General features: G+C 40.2%; 1 long non-coding RNA gene across 1 annotated transcript; it reads left to right on the forward strand.

Moving 5' to 3' along the window:
* Positions 1-1,876: 1,876 nt before the first annotated feature.
* LOC116056754 lies at positions 1,877-14,488 on the forward strand. Its single transcript, XR_004106658.2, has 4 exons — positions 1,877-2,025; positions 7,224-7,227; positions 7,962-7,966; positions 14,477-14,488. It is a non-coding gene; the product is annotated as an uncharacterized LOC116056754 (long non-coding RNA).
* Positions 14,489-17,860: the final 3,372 nt, after the last annotated feature.

Consider the following 17,860-nt stretch of genomic DNA (forward strand, 5'->3'; position numbering starts at 1 on the left):
AGGGGAGATCTCTGTATTGTGGGTCTGGAAAAAAGCCTCTGTTGACGCAAAAATCGTCGTTTTCGGTCATCGGAGGCATTTTTGCCCAGAGGCAATGGACTACAGCCAGTAGTAGGAGCTACTTCCGCATGTTGTCAACCCGCCCATAGGGGGTTGGACTGTTGTCTTTACACGAAGACTGCCCAGCTAAAACGAGCGTCAGCCATGTTGAATAATCGTTTAGCCTACCAGCTTCTCAGCAGAAGATAGATAGATAGATAGATAGATAGATAGATAGATTTATTCATCCCAACAATTATGTGCATTCAAACTACCGCACATATGTACCACCGGGATACATTGGTACAGATCGGAGAATATGCAGGAAACTTTATTACAGACGGAATACTCGACACACTACGCAAGTTTTGACTGCTACAGAGACCAGCACCTCAGCCTGCGGTGTTGCTCGATTCCGCTAGCCGGTAAGAGGACATCTTCAGCGGTGTGCGGAAAGCGGGACGAGGGTAGGAGTTGGAGCTAGGTGGAAAGTTAACGCTAGCCGGCCACCTGTGCCAGGCTTCGCCTGCTACGGAGACCAGCACCTGTACTTTGGTGTTTTTTGCCCCCAACGTCTCCTTCCAGGCAGCGCGGCAATGGTTATGTTTAGGGTTAAGGTTAGGGTTAGCTGCCTGGAAGGCACCGTTGGAGGCAAAAAACATGATCGAGCCCAGCACCTCAGCCTGCGGTGCCGCTAGCCGGAATACTTGACAGGCTTTGCCTGCTACGGAGACCAGCACATCAACCTGCGATGTTGCTCGATGCCACTAACCGGTAAGGGGGTATCCTCAGCGGTGAAACGCGGAGGATGTCCCTAGCTCATACTCCTAGCTCATACGCAGGAGTATGAGCTAGGTGGAAAGCTAACGCTAGCCGGCCACCTGTCCCATCAATCCTGCTTGCAAGTGTCTCTTTGGACAGCAAACTGGACTACATCCAACTGCAACAAAACTCCCAACGCGAGTTCAGAGACTGCTGTGTTTTTGTTGTTGTGGAAACATGACTGAACAACAGTGCTGCTCTGTCACCGGGTAAGACTAGCTAGTGGAGGTGGGCTTTTTTAACACGGACTGTTGCAGAAATGGGGTGCTTGTATCCAACTAACTGCTAACTGCTGGTGGAGTTTGTGACTGTTAGATGCCGACCATTCTACATTCCACGCAAATTTACGGCTGTGTTTATACTCGGTGTTTACAGCCCACCAAGCGCTAATGCTAGTATGTGTTAGCTGAACTTTACGGAGCATATAATGTGTGTTTCGTATGTCATTTTTATATGATGTCGTTTTCATATATTTTAATTGTGTAACCACTTGAGCCACGGTGAAACGTTTCGTGTATATGGTTGAAATGACAATAAAACACAGTTGAGTTGAGTTGACCGTCTCACTATCTGTCTGTAAACGGTAGGCGTGGCTTGGGAGTGGACTTAGAGCAGCGAAGCAAGTGCATTCTGGGATTTGATGTCTTTCATCCACATGAGCCAAAAACACATTTCCTTGCTTTTCTCTGCCTAGAAGGCACCAATTTCAAAAAAAAAAAATCACATTTATACTACATAAGTGACCCAATTTAAAGATATATTCAGCTTTCCAGCAGTGAAATATCCCTTTAAAGATGCAGTAAGACTTATAAAACTAACTTTGTCATATTTGCTGAAACTGACCCTATGTTCCAGTAGAGCTACATGAAGCAGGTAATAAAAAATTTTAAAAATCCGGCTCCTCTGGCACCACCTACAGCCTGTAGTGCGATTTGCAAAAATCCACCAATCCCTGTTCAGATGCACCAATCAGGGCCAGGGGGGGTGCCTAACTGCGTGTCAATCACTGCTCGTGCACACGCATTCATTCTCCCTTGTGGGGGGAGAGGCTTAGGAGACCGTTTGAGCTTTAGCAGAAAGGGGGGAGGGACTGAGAAGTTGTCGATGTTCAAATTCTTTGGCTAAGTCCCGGATCTTCACAGTCCTACCTACAGCAACTTTAAAGTACAGCCTCACAGAGCTGCTAGCCCCGCTGTAGATTCTTGGTCTTGTTTACAGTCTAACAGATCAAATCTGTTATCAAAAAACCTCACCACACCTAAATACATTTGTGAAGGAACCTGTTTTTGTGCTAAAAACAGATATGTGAACGGAAAAGATGACATAAGGATGACATAAGAGGCTAATCTTTTATAACAAAGTAGGTAATCATTGCTTGCAAACATATCAGCCAGACTGAGCAAACAAAATTGTCTCTCCATGCCCTGCAATATTACCCTATTTTGTTGTATTGCAAGTAAAATGTTTAATTCATTGTTTGCCACTTTGACATGCTTGACTTTTCTTGTATGTTTTTGGTGTAGCTCATATTTCTACGAAATACAAAGATATAAGCAAGCTAAATGTTGTGCTCACTATTTCTCCAACAGTTCCCCATTGAGGCTTTGGGTCACACTTGTCCAACTCCATTGTGTCATTACGCTTTCATTAACGCAAGAAATGTTCCCTTTTAAAATGGATAACATCACTTTTTGAAAATAATTTGTACTGGCCTTCAAATTAACTTTAGTAATAATGGGTATGAACTAGTTTGTCTGGCTCTCCATGATTAAGCTTATTTTAGGACAATCTTAGTCTGCTAAGGTCACGGCAGCTTTAACTGAAAAGAAAAAGGGTTTCTTCTTTTTTTGTCATAATCTCTTATACATGTATAGGGAAAGTTCTCTAGATATTTCTCTTTTGATTCAAAGTACAGTAAGTCTGCCATCTACCAAAATACACCCTCTCCTGTGTAAGTTGGACATTGTTTAGCTTTAAAGCCAGACCCAAAATATACGACTACATCAGTGCTATTTCCAGTGGTTACCTGGGCCTGTTAGAATTGCTTTTACAATTGAATGGAGTACCCCTGGCTATATAAGAGAAGTTTTAATCCTCAACAAAGCACAGTCCTAAGCTCTGATCTTTACGTACAGCCATTTTTGCATCTCCAAAGTCTAGACTAAAATCAAAAGGTTATTAGGGATTTTCCCTCAGGGCCCCTTGTAATAGTGATCAAGCCATTATAGAACAAGTAGGAGATCAGTAAGGAGATCAAGCTACTCAAATCAGTACCTTTTTAGAGGGCCAATACTAGGTACAATTGCTACCACCACAACATACAAAAAAAACAACCTTATAGTATATCTTTGGGGTTTTGGATCAATATGACTCAAGCAGTTCTGGATTTTAGCAAATCAGCAAAGGCACATTTCAGCAATGATGAAGCCGTGCTGTTATTGCAGCATTTATTTTGGTAATAAACATCCTCTCTGTGCTAGAAGTTTCAGTTGCATTCTTTGCTCTAATTAGCTACCTTGCAGTGTTGTGAAACCTTATTGTGCAGTTTGTGTTAATGTGTGGGTTGAACCTGTATGACCCTGAGCATTATACTGTACAGCAAGTGTATGAAAGGAATAGATACTGTATACTGTGGAGGTTTTCGTAAGCCTGCAAGATATTTAATTCAGTGATTTATTGCCATTTATTTATTAAGTCATTTGAAAAGCATTTCCATGAAATAAATACATGATTTGAAAAGCATTTCCATAAAGTGAATACATGATTTGAAAGTCAAAGAAAGGTGTGAACTCTTTACAATTTGTACTGAGAAAGTAGAAAGCAAGTGCAAGTGTGAATGCAGCCATGATGCATTGAGAATGCATTAAAGGTGCCTTGCCACACATATTTCATTACTTTGTGGTAATGCCTTGGTTACCTTGTTTCAAGCCATTCTAGCGTGGTATAGAAAGCCTGCAGGAAGACTCAGCTCGATTTGTACCAGTTCTCAATAATATTCAACGAGCTAAGCTGCTTGACTCTGATTGGCTAACAGCTAGCCAATGAGAGCCTGGCTATCAGCATCCTTTATCCAGCACAACTGGGCGAGCTCATGAATAGTAATGAGCTCAGGCAACACCACGTCAGACTGACCAGCTTTTGGAATTGGCCTGATTTCTCCCCTTATTTCTTTTCAGTGGCTAGAGCTGACAGAGGAGGTAGCAGTTCATTTTCACATTCACCACATAACACAAACACATATGGACCTAACAGATTTAAAAAAATACAAGGAAAAACAGTTTTGTGTGGCAGGGCACCTTAAAGAACAATTCCAGCGCACAACGAACCTAGGGGTTAATAATGGATGTGTACCCACTCTGTCGCTCTCTGGGACATGTTTTCATGCTAATCGATTGTGTTTGTAGCTTGAACGAAGCTAGCACGGACCGCTGATTAGCTTACAACGCTAGTATTCAGGGCACAGGGAAAGTAAAAATAAATCGCTATTTTGTACCACTAACAAGGCTCAAAATATCACCAAACTTCAACGGTAGCATAATGAGGGTCCCTAAATGTTAACCGAAGCATTGACAACTTTGTAAGTGTACAGACAGTTTATTGAACGAAGAGCTGCGGGAGCTCCGTGAAAGGGCTACGAGAGAGAGAGAGCTATGCCGCAACATAGCCTCGTATGTCATGACTTACAGCTGACGATGCAAACTAAAAACAAAAGCAATTTGCTCAGTATATCTGAAATAATCGCACTGATGTAAAACATAACTTGTCTAGTGTACTTACTCAGTGGATAACTATCTGGTCCCACCCCATCCCCCTCCCCCATCCATCTTGTCGGTGATTGGCTGGAACGTGGTTTGTTGTATTTTAGTGCCTATCCAGTGCCTCTAGTGCTTGTTTGACGTTTACGACCCCTGTGTTGTCTCCCGAGACTGGGCTTTTTCACGGTGTATTCAGGGGGCAAGCAGCTAGCGGATGAAGGAGAGATGCCTACGATTTGAGACAAAAATGAAATTGCGCTGAAACCATGCAGGAACTCATAGTGCACCTTTAAGATGTGCTTATTCTGTCTCTGTTGTGGCCGTTTCTAGGGTCACTGATCAAGGAAGATACATATAGATTATCCCACGTAATGTCCCTTTAAGTTACTTTTTTACTACTAATATTCATTACTCATTTACAAGCGTTTTAGCCAGCACAGATTTTACTCAATGTTTTTAAGTGCCAAATGAATGTGGTTTATTGTAAGTCATTAGCACTTGTTTGTTTTGCAGGATGACATTTGTCGACGGAGGGCAGAGAGCCGTGAAGGCAGCATTTCCTGTCAGCCCCGAGCACTTCTCACACTGACTCAGGGCTATGATGAAAGGTCAGTGGTGGGCTGACAAAGGCAAGGGTGAGAGGAAGAAAAACACAGAAATCAAACGTTACAGACTGTAGGCTGTGTGACCACACATAGATTTAATAACAGTCCACCAGGCACAAAGGCAGCATGGCCATGGGGGAGAGGGAGGCAGGAGAAAAAAAAGAAAACACACGCTCATGGTTATTTTTCATACAGAGACACCCACAACATCCTAAATCGTGTTATTTTAGTCTCCCAAAACCTCACCACTGTCTGCTGCTGGGCTATGATGTTTATGCGAACAAATTAAAGTAGAAATGTGTGACCTCTTTAGTACATATTTATTTTTAATTTTAGTGCACTGCGTCACACAAAGGTCTGTCTTTTAAATTATTTGACATAGGCAACTGTGACAAAACTGCATGGTTCTGAATTTAACAGATTAAACATTTAAAAAATGTAACTTGTTTCCAATATTTTTATTATCTATGTTTACACCATCAAATAAAAAGTTTTCATGAACTGGATACAAACTAGTATGAATCAATGTGATGCAATAATTAGATGGAGATGTTTTGGAAGATGTTGCAGATCATTACTTGTCAATATGGGAGGGGTATTTATTATTCAGAAATAAAAGTCTTTGAATCTTGCCTTACACCGAAAAGGTATTCACGTCAGAAATATCCTGACTTCGGAGGATTTCTCTCACAATTCATTCAATGTTTTTTTTTATTAATTATTATTCAGTTCTACGTTGACAAGTTGTTGTGTCAGGGTTAAATTTTGACTCTTTTCCGCCTCCCTCCTCCTTTTTTTGCATTTCATCTCTCTTGCTCTTCTTCACACTAATTTCTCAGACACTTCACACAGAACACACTGATGCATTGTGTTTATGAATCCACTGTGAGTGCACTAAATGATTGCGACTTCCATGAATACGCTTAATGCTAGTGCTAAAAGCGGAATTTATTTAATCAAATTGCTAAATAACTCGAAAATACCAGGAACCAATTGCAAATTCTGGGATATAGTATAGCTCAGGAGCCAACATGTATTACAAATAGTGCTGTTATTGAGTTTGACAGGTCCTAACAAGAATCATATCATCCTGTTGTTTTCAGACATAGATGAAGAATATTTTTCCCTACGTTTGGAATAAAAGCTTTAAGGAGCGCGGTGCTCTCCTCTTTCATTTGCTTTCTTCTTCAAAGCAGCTGAATGCTTGTGACACACTCCAATGAGAGCCACACATCGGCAAAACCTTATGCCATAGACGCTTTCATGCCATTACCTAGCGTGGCTGAGACATCGGCGGCAGAGCTGGGTTGATCCTGGTCTCAACCAGACTCTGAACACCTCCTCTGCCTCCTTTTTCTTTTTCACTGCATCATGCCATCGCTCCCCTTTTCTCCTCCACATCACGAAAAGGAAATAATGTGTTTTGTAAAGAGGCATGTGGGCTTTGAGTGAGAGAGTTTTTAAATGCTAAGCATCCAGTGGTGGAAAGTAACTAAGTACATTTAGTAGAAGTTCTGTACGTAAGTACAAATTGAAGTACCTGACTATTTATATTTTATGCAACTTCATACTTCTACTCCACTACATTTCAGAGGGAAATGTTGAGTGATTTAATCCAGTACATTTATTTGACATCTGTTCATTTTACATAATAAAAATGAGGATCATATAAATACACGGCAGCTGCAATGGTGACCCAAAGCTCCTTAATGGCTATAAATATACTAAGCTGTTGTTCCTATTTTAGCTTGCATATATGTATATACTCTGCAATAACTTACAAAATCATGTGTGTAGATAATTATTGCATAATGAGAAGACATTTTAATATAGCTGGTCATGTTGGACCCTTGTTGGACAACACAACAGTATATACATTAGTTAAATTGTTTTTACTACTTTATACTGTTGTGTTGTTTATTCAAGAACATTTTATTATATTTCATGAATGAGTTATGGTTCATATGTAAAACCTTAATCTACAAAATAACTGGTAACTAAGTATAGTGGCCAAAAATGGAATGAAAAAAGTCCAATATTTCCCTTTCAGTGTAGTGGAGTAGTATAAAGAGACATAAAATGGAAATGCTAAGCCCCTTTCACACATGATGTCTATCCCTGAAATGTTCAGGAACATTTCCTGCATAGGGTCATGTGTGAATAGGAGCAGGGATATTTAGAAAATTTACCGCCACATTCCCACCTCAAGACCTGGTAACAATTTAGGGAAAATGCAGCTACGGCTGTGTTGTGAATGAAAGCAGTGACATTGCAGCGATAGGCACGTAAAGGCCATTTTATGCTTCTGCGTTAAATCAACGCCTTGGTTATGTAGGTACGCACGTGTGGATACCGAACCTCCCGTAGCCTGACGCGCACCTCTGGAAAAATTACACGTCGTTCGGCCGTGGCTTGGTAGCGATGCATTTTCCCCGACTCATTTCCTGGTTTTCCTTCTCCATAAACAACATGACATCAAGAAGAGGGTTAACTTTATAATTTAATAAATCAGACTTAAAGGGTTATGTCCGTCTGATGAAAGACGCTTTCACGTGAAGCGGGCAAACCAATCACAAGACTCGGCTGATGACGTTTTGGTTTACGGTATTGATCCGCCACTTGTTCATGGTTTCGCATTTATATTATTACATTATTCCAAAACCTGTTGAATACATTACAAGAACATTGGCACCGAACAAAAAACAGCTCCTCACCCCTCGTGTTCCTAAAAAATTATAAGAGAACGTCTTCCACTGCGTGCACAAGGCCTTGCCACATCTTCTTTTGAGTTTCATGGCCGTTGGGTTCCATAAGTGTTGCGTTACTTCCATCTGCTGCACTGTCCCTTGCCCCATCTTTTCCCCAATTGCCACAGCATGTGTGAAAAGGCGTGAGACGGAAATGTCCCTGCATGTGTGAATAGCGAAAATCACGAGCGGTGCCTGAAAGGGTTATCCCAGTAATTTACTGGGAAGCAGGGGCACCGCCAGGAATTTTGGGCCCCATGACAAAAAAATCAAATTGGGCCCCCTCTGTGCAGCTGTTGTCACCACATCTCTAGGACCTAACTGTCCCATCAAAAGCTTTACATAACTCTAATTAAAGGCTTGCAACTGTCTTGCTCCTTGTAGTTCAATACTAGTACTAGCACAATATTTACTGCTGGTGATTTGTACATGCATGCAAGTCTAGTATGCAGTTCACTATTTGATGCAAGATTAAAAGCAACCATGCACAAGCAGGCTCAGGTAAGCTACTCACTGTTTCCAACTGTCCAGCATCCAGTACAGACAGTAGGCTGTTGTTTTTTTATTTTATTTCATAATGATCATTATGTGAGAAAATAATTATTAATGTGTTTGAATTTTCTTGAAACTTCTTTTTTGTAATGGTAAAAAGAGCAAGAGAGACAGAGAAATCACCACAGACTCCCTGCTATGATGCTAACTGACATGTCATTGACCACAATGTTCTCACCTTCTTCACTGGGACAGGGAGGGGCACAGTTAGGGGGAGACTGGGCTGCTGCTGACTCATCTGTTGTTAAGTCTGCTAAAAGGGGCAGGGACAATGATTTAATATGAATATCTTGCTAAACGTTTCCCTGCACTGATTAAATGGTGATTAAATGTAGGCTAACACTAGTCTGTAGCTAGCTAGCTTATTTCACTATGGACATTAAAACAACAGGTTAATACCACTCACAGACTATAGGCTACCCACCTTTCTTGGTGAAAAACTGGGTTACAGTTTGACACCCTTTCCTTTGTCTTTCCTCTCTCTCTTTTCTCTCTTTTTTTTTTTTTTTTTGAAAACCAGAATTTGATTTAACATTACTTGGTAACATTGTGGTCACTGTAGCTAGTTCTGCCGCATCTACTGACTGCAACTAAACACCTGAGTGCGCTAAGGCAGGAAAAAAACCATTTCATACAGATACAGGGGGGTGGTCAGTCAATATGGATGTTTACTTTTTGGTCAATGGGGATATTTAACTTTTACTGCCAAAAACAAGTAAAAACAAAGAGATCATTAATTTTATTATTATATTTGAAATATATATACTGAATGATGATGGTTTAATAATTTTATATTAGTTTTTACCTATTTTTTGGGGCCCCTGTCATTCATGGGCCCTTGGAATTGTCCTAACTTTTCCCCCCTATACGGCGCCCCTGCTGGGAAGTATATGTGAAAAAGGCTCTAGAATGAGCAATGGGAAAGTACCATTTGCAGCGACAAACATTATCAATAAAGGAAAGTTATAATAAGGCCCCATGTCTGCCTAGGGTTAAATACATTTCTGATCTGCTAGTACAGTATGACCCACCCAGACCTCTCAGGTCGTCTGGGACAGGTCTGCTTGTTGTCCCCAGAGTCAGAACTAAACAGGGGGAAGCAGCGTTTAGTTTCTATGCTCCACATATCTGGAACAAACTCCCAGAAAACTGCAGGTCTGCCGCAACTCTCAGTTCTTTTAAATCAAGGCTGAAGACTTATCTATTTGATGTTGCCTTTCTTTCTATATAAGCTTATAAAGAGAAATTCCTATTTTATCTGTTTTTATATATTTAACTGTTTTAATTGCTCTTTAATGTTTCATTTCTTATACTGCACTGTAACTTTTATTCTTGTATTTTAACTGTTTTAAATTTTTTATTCTGTTTTCATGTAAAGCACTTTGAATTGCCCTGTTGCTGAAATGTGCTATACAAATAAAGCTGCCTTGCCTTGCCTTGCCTAGGGTCCTTAAAGTACTAAACAGTATACACAGAAGTTAAAATTTCTAATAATGACATATTTATATACTTTTAAATAAATACATAAGTTTCCATGTACTGTTTTTTGTTTTATTTTGTATTTACTTCATGTATTTCTCCACATGATTTGTATATGCTAGAGCGGAAGATGTCTGTTAAATAGCGGTGTCTTGTAATCCTATATGGGATGGACTAAATGGGCCAACTAACTATACTACTAGATATCAGTCACAGAGGCCAAATGTCTTCAAAATGTCTTATACCTTTCCTACTTTAAGTACATACTTTAACTTACAAGTGTATAGATATATACATCAATGCATTGGTATTTTTGCTTAACCCTTGTGTTGACTTTAGTTAATTTAGTTTAAAATTTTAGTTTTATATCAGAAAATATGGGACGTAGAAATAAGCGCTGAAAATGTGTAGAAGAAAAATTTAACAATTTAAAACGTTGGAAAAAGCAAAAACAAACTGTGAAAAAAAGGCGTCAAAAACGTCCAAAAAAACAGACAACACAAGGGTTAAGTAAAGGATGTGATTACTCTGTCTACAGTAATTAAATGTCATGGTGTGTGTGGAGCCTCCCAACCTCGAACACATGTGGTTCTATTTTACAGTGGCGGGCATTAATGAACAGCTCTGTCCATCAAGCTATATATGGACATAGTGGCGTTTAAAAGCCTCAGTCTCTGAAGCATTGGGCAATTACAGACACCTGTTATTGAGCTAATTGCCCAATTAACTCATCCATCATTAAAATAAAATAGGTCACCTAAATTAGTGCATATTTACACCAACCTATGGGATGAGAGAACTAAGTGCACAGGTGTTTTGATATAATGGACAGCATTGGCAAAGCATGAGTAAATACACCCTGCATATGTTCCAACATTTCAAAATAATAATAATTCTAATTTAGGATCAATAATTTAAATGAAAATGTGATAATGTGTTAATAATAATGTATACTCTTTATTGATCCCCAATGGGCATGGTACTCACGTGCTGTGCAACTTCAGCCAGCTTCAAGGATTGTTAGCACTTTCACCAGTGTAACCTCGATAGAGAATAAAAGGAAGTAGTGTTTCTGTCTCTCATGCACTGCCAGGCAACACAGCGCTCAAGGAGTAAAAAGGAGAGGACAGACGGCTCGCCTAGGAGGAGGTGAGGTTTCTCCGTGCTCCTTGTCACCCGGCTAATTGCCTGCGGAAATTCACCCTGTCAGTAAAATTACATCTTTTCTGAACAAAAAGGAATATATAGATCTGTCGCTGAAGGACCCCATCTGTGCATGCATGGATTCTGTCTGTGACACAAACAATCACCTGTGATACACCAAAGGCAACAACTGCACTGTCAGTAAAAAGAGAAAGAAACGAGACAAAGGGAAGACATTGCAGCCTAAATACTGATTGTAACAATCTGCATTTCTTCTTCACAAAAGTTTGTGAAGTGATAAAAAGGAGCTGCTATCGCTTTTTCATTACCCCAGTGTTCAACAAGCAGAAAATGTCTCTTCCTTTATCTCACGCTAATGTGACAAACAGTGTGCTTTGTGATTTCTGCCAAAGACATCAAATGTCTCTTTTGATATAAATTGGGTGGTGTGAGACTTGCTGGGAGAACGTGGAGAGCGAGAGGAGGATGTCAGGGGAAGAGAGTGTTTATCAGAACAAGTTGTTTACACTTGACAAACTCTAATCATAAACATAATAATCATAATCTGCAAAGGGCATTCTAAATAACTGCTGCGACTGAGCCACACAGTTTTAACTTGTCTATTTTAGTCAAATAAATAGTCATTTCACAGGAAGCTCGGGGACACTGATGTCTGTACGTGTGTGTTTGTTGGGTGAAAGTCAGTCCAACTCATAGACTGTATATTAACATGGTCTATGGTCCAAATAAAATAAAATTAAAGACAACAACAACCCAGAAGCAAGTTAAACACTGAGTGGGAATTAATGGGTAAGTGCACACACCAAAATACTGGTAACCAATTTTCACTTTATAACCAACAATTGTTAATCAAGCATGCATTTTCTCAAGCCACTTCACTGTGTGTTTCCATCCATGTCCCATTTCTTTGGTATTAATATAACAGCTCCCCCCAGTGTTAGGAGGAAGACAGGCCCAGTCATGGAACTGCTTTAAAAAAAAGAGAGAAAATGAAATCGAGGGCATTCATCTGCCCATATATTCATTTTTAGATTTTTAGAATCAGAAAATACAAATTTGGATAAAGTTGTCATGGAGAACCACAAGAATGCTAGAAAAAAAAGATGTTTCTCTAAATATTTGTGAATGAACTATATATTTCTTTAATAGGATGACGAGTGATGCTGCTTTTAAATGCACACAGTCATTTCAATATTTAATTTCTTCCACGTGTGTGAAGGCCGCAGAGCGTATAGCGTGGATGGGGATAAAACGGCATCAGCAGATTGCAAAATGCAGTCAGAGACTGAGCACTGCTTGTCTTATTTTATGATTCCAGTGCTCCGTTCTTCTCCCAAGAGTTTTTGGGAGCCTCTTTTTCGGATGAGGTGTGTTCCACGTTTTCAGACGGGCTTTGTATTGTGGTGCATCATCCCTTGAATTATCACCATTGCAAAAAAAGGTATTCTCCTGTGAAGCCTTGTGCTGCCAAAAATTGGAATTGTATAATGGAAACCAGCAGGAAAGCCGGTGGGATTAATACCTACCGCGATATAAACATAATGGAACTTTCCATAGAAGGGATGCATGGCAACAGGGAGAAACCATTCTGGTATAGGGGCTGCTTATTGTCAAAGAACCTTTGCGGGAGTTTACAGTCCTGAAGTTGTTCACCTATTTAATGTCTTGCAGAGTTAAATAGAGGATCCTAGAGAGGGGAAGTTGATGTAATATAAATAATAATAGAAATGATGTAAATGAAATAAATCAACACTATTAATCTAGGTTAGACTCCGTAGCCCGTTGAAAATGACTTCCTTTTCTTCTTTGCTCTCAATATCACTCTTCTCTTTTAAAATAAACTCTAAAAATCAAATTTCCTTGGCTTCCCATGCCCTACCGAAAAAAAATTATTTACAATTTTACCATTTTAATCTTCATGAAGCCATAAAAGAATAGAGAGAGGGAAAAAAAACTCAGGTGTAATATAAAACCTAATGCATTAGTTGACAGGGCACTGATGAATGTCAGATCCATCACGCAGTGCGAAGTAGGGGGGAATTGATCTCTTTCCATTGGGAGCATTTTTTTTTTCCCTCTTCTTCTGCGGAGCTAGTCAGCATTTGGCTCCGCTGCCTGCCCCCATTACAAATGCATCAGTATGCTCTGTAATACCCATGTCCGCTATTCCCAAATGCAGCCCCCAAAGTCAGCTGAAGGTTGTTGGCGGCTCATGTAAATGAAGCTTGATTGTAATAGTTCTAAGTGGATTCCACCCACACAATCCTGTCACATTCGCTCATTGTTATCTGCCACCCCCCCCAACCCCACTCTCACCCCCACCCATCAGGGTTTACGGCGTAAATAATAAAAGTTGTGTCACTTCGCAAATTACCCAAACAGCTTATCACTTATTCATTGTGGTGTATCACAACAACTCCTCGGTGCGTACAAAAGCCACAGCAAGTCAGACACAGGCTTTTGTTAATGAACTTGGAAGATTACCAGATCTGAAAATTAACTGACAGTGTTGCCGGTTTCTTTTTCCCTTGTGTGTGTCTCTCCTACTCTTTTTTTTAATTCTTCTTCAATTTACCCACCAGAGACACACACAAAATAATAGACGGTTATGAGAAAGTACAGAAAATATGCTTTATTTGCGGTAGTCTTCTCTGTTTCTGTTCGACTTGACTATACTGCTGTCTGAGGGACAAACTTATTATATGACTGTATCTGTTCTACATTGGATAGGTGTCCTTCTCATCAAGAGCCACTTAGCTTATCACTGAGTATGCATGGAAAAAACACTTATTTAACACAAATGTTTCAATGATATATAAAAGAAAGCATGATGTATGGCGCACATAAGAAGTCCAATACACTAACATGCCATTTTTTGAAAAGCAGGGAAAAGGTGAACAGTCTGACCGAGCTTTTCTCCTTAAGATTTGTTCTGCATTATGCTTTTGAATGAATAGGCTCTGGGACAGTAATTGAAGATGTGTGAGGTACATATGGCTCAGAACGTAATTGGATTGCTTGAACTCTCAAACAACATCTGAAGTGCAATTTGGAGTCCATCAAAAAACCCAGTGCTCATCAAATAGCAACTGGACAGCAGTGAAATGCCGACGCTGGAACTCAACCACGCAGCATTTAGGCGATTGAGTTAACGGCACAGCACAGTTAATTTTTAGGGGCCCCTTTTGAAAATGATCTTATGCTGTTCATTCGCTACTGCCCGCATGGACCCTGTAGCCATTTTCTGCCTGGCTGCCCTTAATTCTGATCTGCAGCCACCAAGCTCATAGACTACAGCGAGGTACAGAGGCAGAATGTTCCCAAGGTGGTCACTGAGAAGCCAGAGATAGAGACAGATTGATATCTCAGATATGAGAAACTGCAAAACTTTTATGTAAGATGCCCGGCGACAGTCAGAGAAACGGATTCCAACCCAAACTAAGCTTTGACATGAATTTGGTGGTTGCCCTTTTCAACTGCTGATTATGCCCTCACAGCAAGATTAGTAAGTTACATAAATCATGCCTGTTTTGATTTTAGTTAGTTAGTTAGTAGTCTTACATTGCCAGCTCTATCTCCACAGCGCTGCGGAGGAGAGTCTGGCTAGTCCACACCGCATTCCTGGATGGGAGAAAAACGTGCTCTGGTTAATTGGCATTTCTTTAAACCAATCACAATCATCATAGGCGGTGCTAAGCTCCGGACAGAGCCATGGTGCCTCTGCAAAATAGTCTCGGGAAGGAACTTGTTTTGGTGGAACATGTGTACGTTCAAAGGTCGTGCAACAGAAAACTCAGATTGGACAGATAGTCTAGCTAGCTGTCTGTATTTACCCTGCAGAGATCTGAGGAGCAGTTAACCATAGTCCTCATGAAGTGGAAGGTGAGGGACATCTGGAGGAACCTCGGGCGGCACCGGAACAATCCCCTAAAAGAATCATCGTCGATATGGACTAGGTACTCAGATACTTAGTTAGAAGAAGTATTTTTGTGCATTTAATGAAAAGTGGTGTTAACATGTTCTGTACTATATTCACTGCACACATCTGATAATATTTAAGTTTTTCAAACTCATTGGGATCACAGCGTGCAAATATGGAATACTATGTCAGATGCAGTATTTATTTAGGGTTATTCTACCAGTATAACGCATAAATAAATATCACTTTTAAAATGATGACATATAGAGCAAAAATGATTTTCCTCCCGCGCTCTTTCTTCCTCTGCTCTCCTCACAGAGGCTCTGAAGTCTTATAACCCTTAGGGAAGGCCAGGGCTTTGCCGTCAAGGGATTATTCAAGTTTGGGGAATAATGACCCCCTTATCTCTCTCTCAGGCTCTTTGCAGAAGCTTCTCTTGGGCCCTGTCAGTTCCAGGCCCTCCACTTTGGATGGATATATCAATGGAGATCCCTCCCTCACCATTACACGCTCTTCCTCATCTCACTTTCCCCGCCTTATGCCCTTTCCAAGCTGATAATACCTCATTGTGGAAGCCATAAAAAGAGGGAAAGTTATCTCATTTTCACCTGAGGTCATTTTTTTGGGGGTGGACTTCTTTTTTTTTACTAATGGCTTTCAACTTTGCTTCCCTTCTTCGTCTGTGGTCTTGTCCTCTCTCTCTCTCTCTATCTCTCTTCCTCATCCTCTCTATAGCACACACACTCACTATATCTCACTATCTTTCTTTCTCTCTGTGTGTTGGGATAATAGGCTTCAACTGTGAACAGTGTTCTAATTTTAATTCCTTTTACTCCAGCTAGTCCAGCCACCGTACATCTGTAAATGCATTTAGAGATATTGTCCATTCAAAGTCAATCAAAGTTAATTGTCCATTGACTTCCTCACCTCCTGCATGCACTTATTGCCTCCATGAGCCGATTATCTCATTGTGAACCACCGCTATGGCAAAAGGGGGCCCTAATGTCAATTAGACAAGTAGGTGGGACACACAATATTCAAAAGGTTTCACATGCTGGGTTTTCTACTATATTCTAATGATTGCAAAAAAATGTTCTTATATTAACTATTCATCTTTTTTATTGGATTTCTGGTGTTTGCACTCAGGTTTTTAGTTGCAAATTAAAATTGTAGGATGAAAACACACTTTGTTGAAGGTGATCCAAGATTTCACAAAATCGCCCAATATCAAGGTTCTTGTCTGGCAATAGTGTTGGTCAAACCCAAGCCTCGCTGCTACAACTTGCACTGCTTAATTGGACTAGAGATGGAAATGTTTTGCGTAATGTCTGTTGACATTTGAACAAAATTATACAGGATGCTTTCCAACTACTCGACTGAATAGATGGATGAAGAATGAGTATAGTAGAGAGTTAAGATCAACAACCCTTTTTTCCTAATTGTTTCAGTGCAGTCACATAGCCACCTAAAGCATAAAACAACTAGAAAACACACAAAGTCAACACTATTTTAGTTTTTTAGTCTGCCTTTGTAGCTCTACAGTTCTCCTTCCCAACAACCATTCAAGCATCACAGCAAAAGAAAAAAAAATGTAACGCTTAATGACTGCATCGTCTCCTTGTTTCATGAAAAAAAAAGGTGGGTAACACTTTACTTGAAGGTATCTACATAAGAGTGACATGACACTGTCATGAACACATAACACTGTCATGATACAGTCATGACACATGAACTCTAACCCTAACTCTAAACATAACCATAACTTGTCATGACAAAAACCGAATGACACTTACTAAAAGAAGCATTATGTCAGAAACGTTTATGACTTGTTTATAATGTTTTTGACACGTTAATGGCAGTGTCATGTCACTCTTATGTAGATACCTTCAAGTAAAGTGTAACCAAAAGGTGTCTCATAGAAAGCCGGTGTTTTCCATTATAGCTCACATAAATGGTCACGGTTCCTAAGATTTAGTGGAAATGCAAAACCGGAATGAGCAAAAAGGACTATAGTTCCTGATTTGGTTTAGTTTAGTTATTGGGGCTCCTTCATTTCTGGGACAATTTGGTGGTAAAGGGCTGTGTCAAGTGCAACATCTCAGCTCCCACATAGCTGAAACACATGAAATGTATCTTGCGAAGAGGCGAGGTAGACAGCAGGCGCAGTTGATTTGGTGGGAGCACACAGTGATAGTCGCAGAGTAGAAAGAATGATAAGGATTCAAAATGGCAGAGATCCAAACAGATCTCTTCTACCTGTCTCAGATGTATTGTCAGTAAACTCTACAACCCTTTTCAATCACCTCTACAACTACTCCAAAAACAAGGCTTTTGTCCCACTCACTCCAAAATGTTTAGATCATTTATATCTCATGCATTCTTTGGCCAAATCAACAGCTGAGGCAGGAATCAAGAGAGAACCTTCTATGGAATAAGTCTAAGAGAGTCTTCAAGGGGGGTTAGCTGTTCTTGGTTGGACCAGTAAAAGGCAGAATGATGAGTGAACAGGACTGCACATCAAAATGTTCCGGGCTGAAGTGTTAGCAGGAGCTCTTTAGCTCCTTATGAAGGTGTTTGTTTGCTGCAAGGGATGCCTTCCCCTCTTATTGTGCGGTTGGTTGTGTGCAGGGGGAGAAACCCTGAAGAATCTTCCTTCGGCAGAAAAACAACATGTTTTTTGTTCATTTTGAAATTGAACAAAATGTCATTTAAAAACATCCATTTCAATATCAACTCAATAAGCAAAGATGGCCTGAAGAACAAATAACAGATGGACAT

The sequence above is a fragment of the Sander lucioperca genome, chromosome 3 (genome assembly GCF_008315115.2).
Source record: "Sander lucioperca isolate FBNREF2018 chromosome 3, SLUC_FBN_1.2, whole genome shotgun sequence".
NCBI lineage: Eukaryota > Metazoa > Chordata > Actinopteri > Perciformes > Percidae > Sander > Sander lucioperca.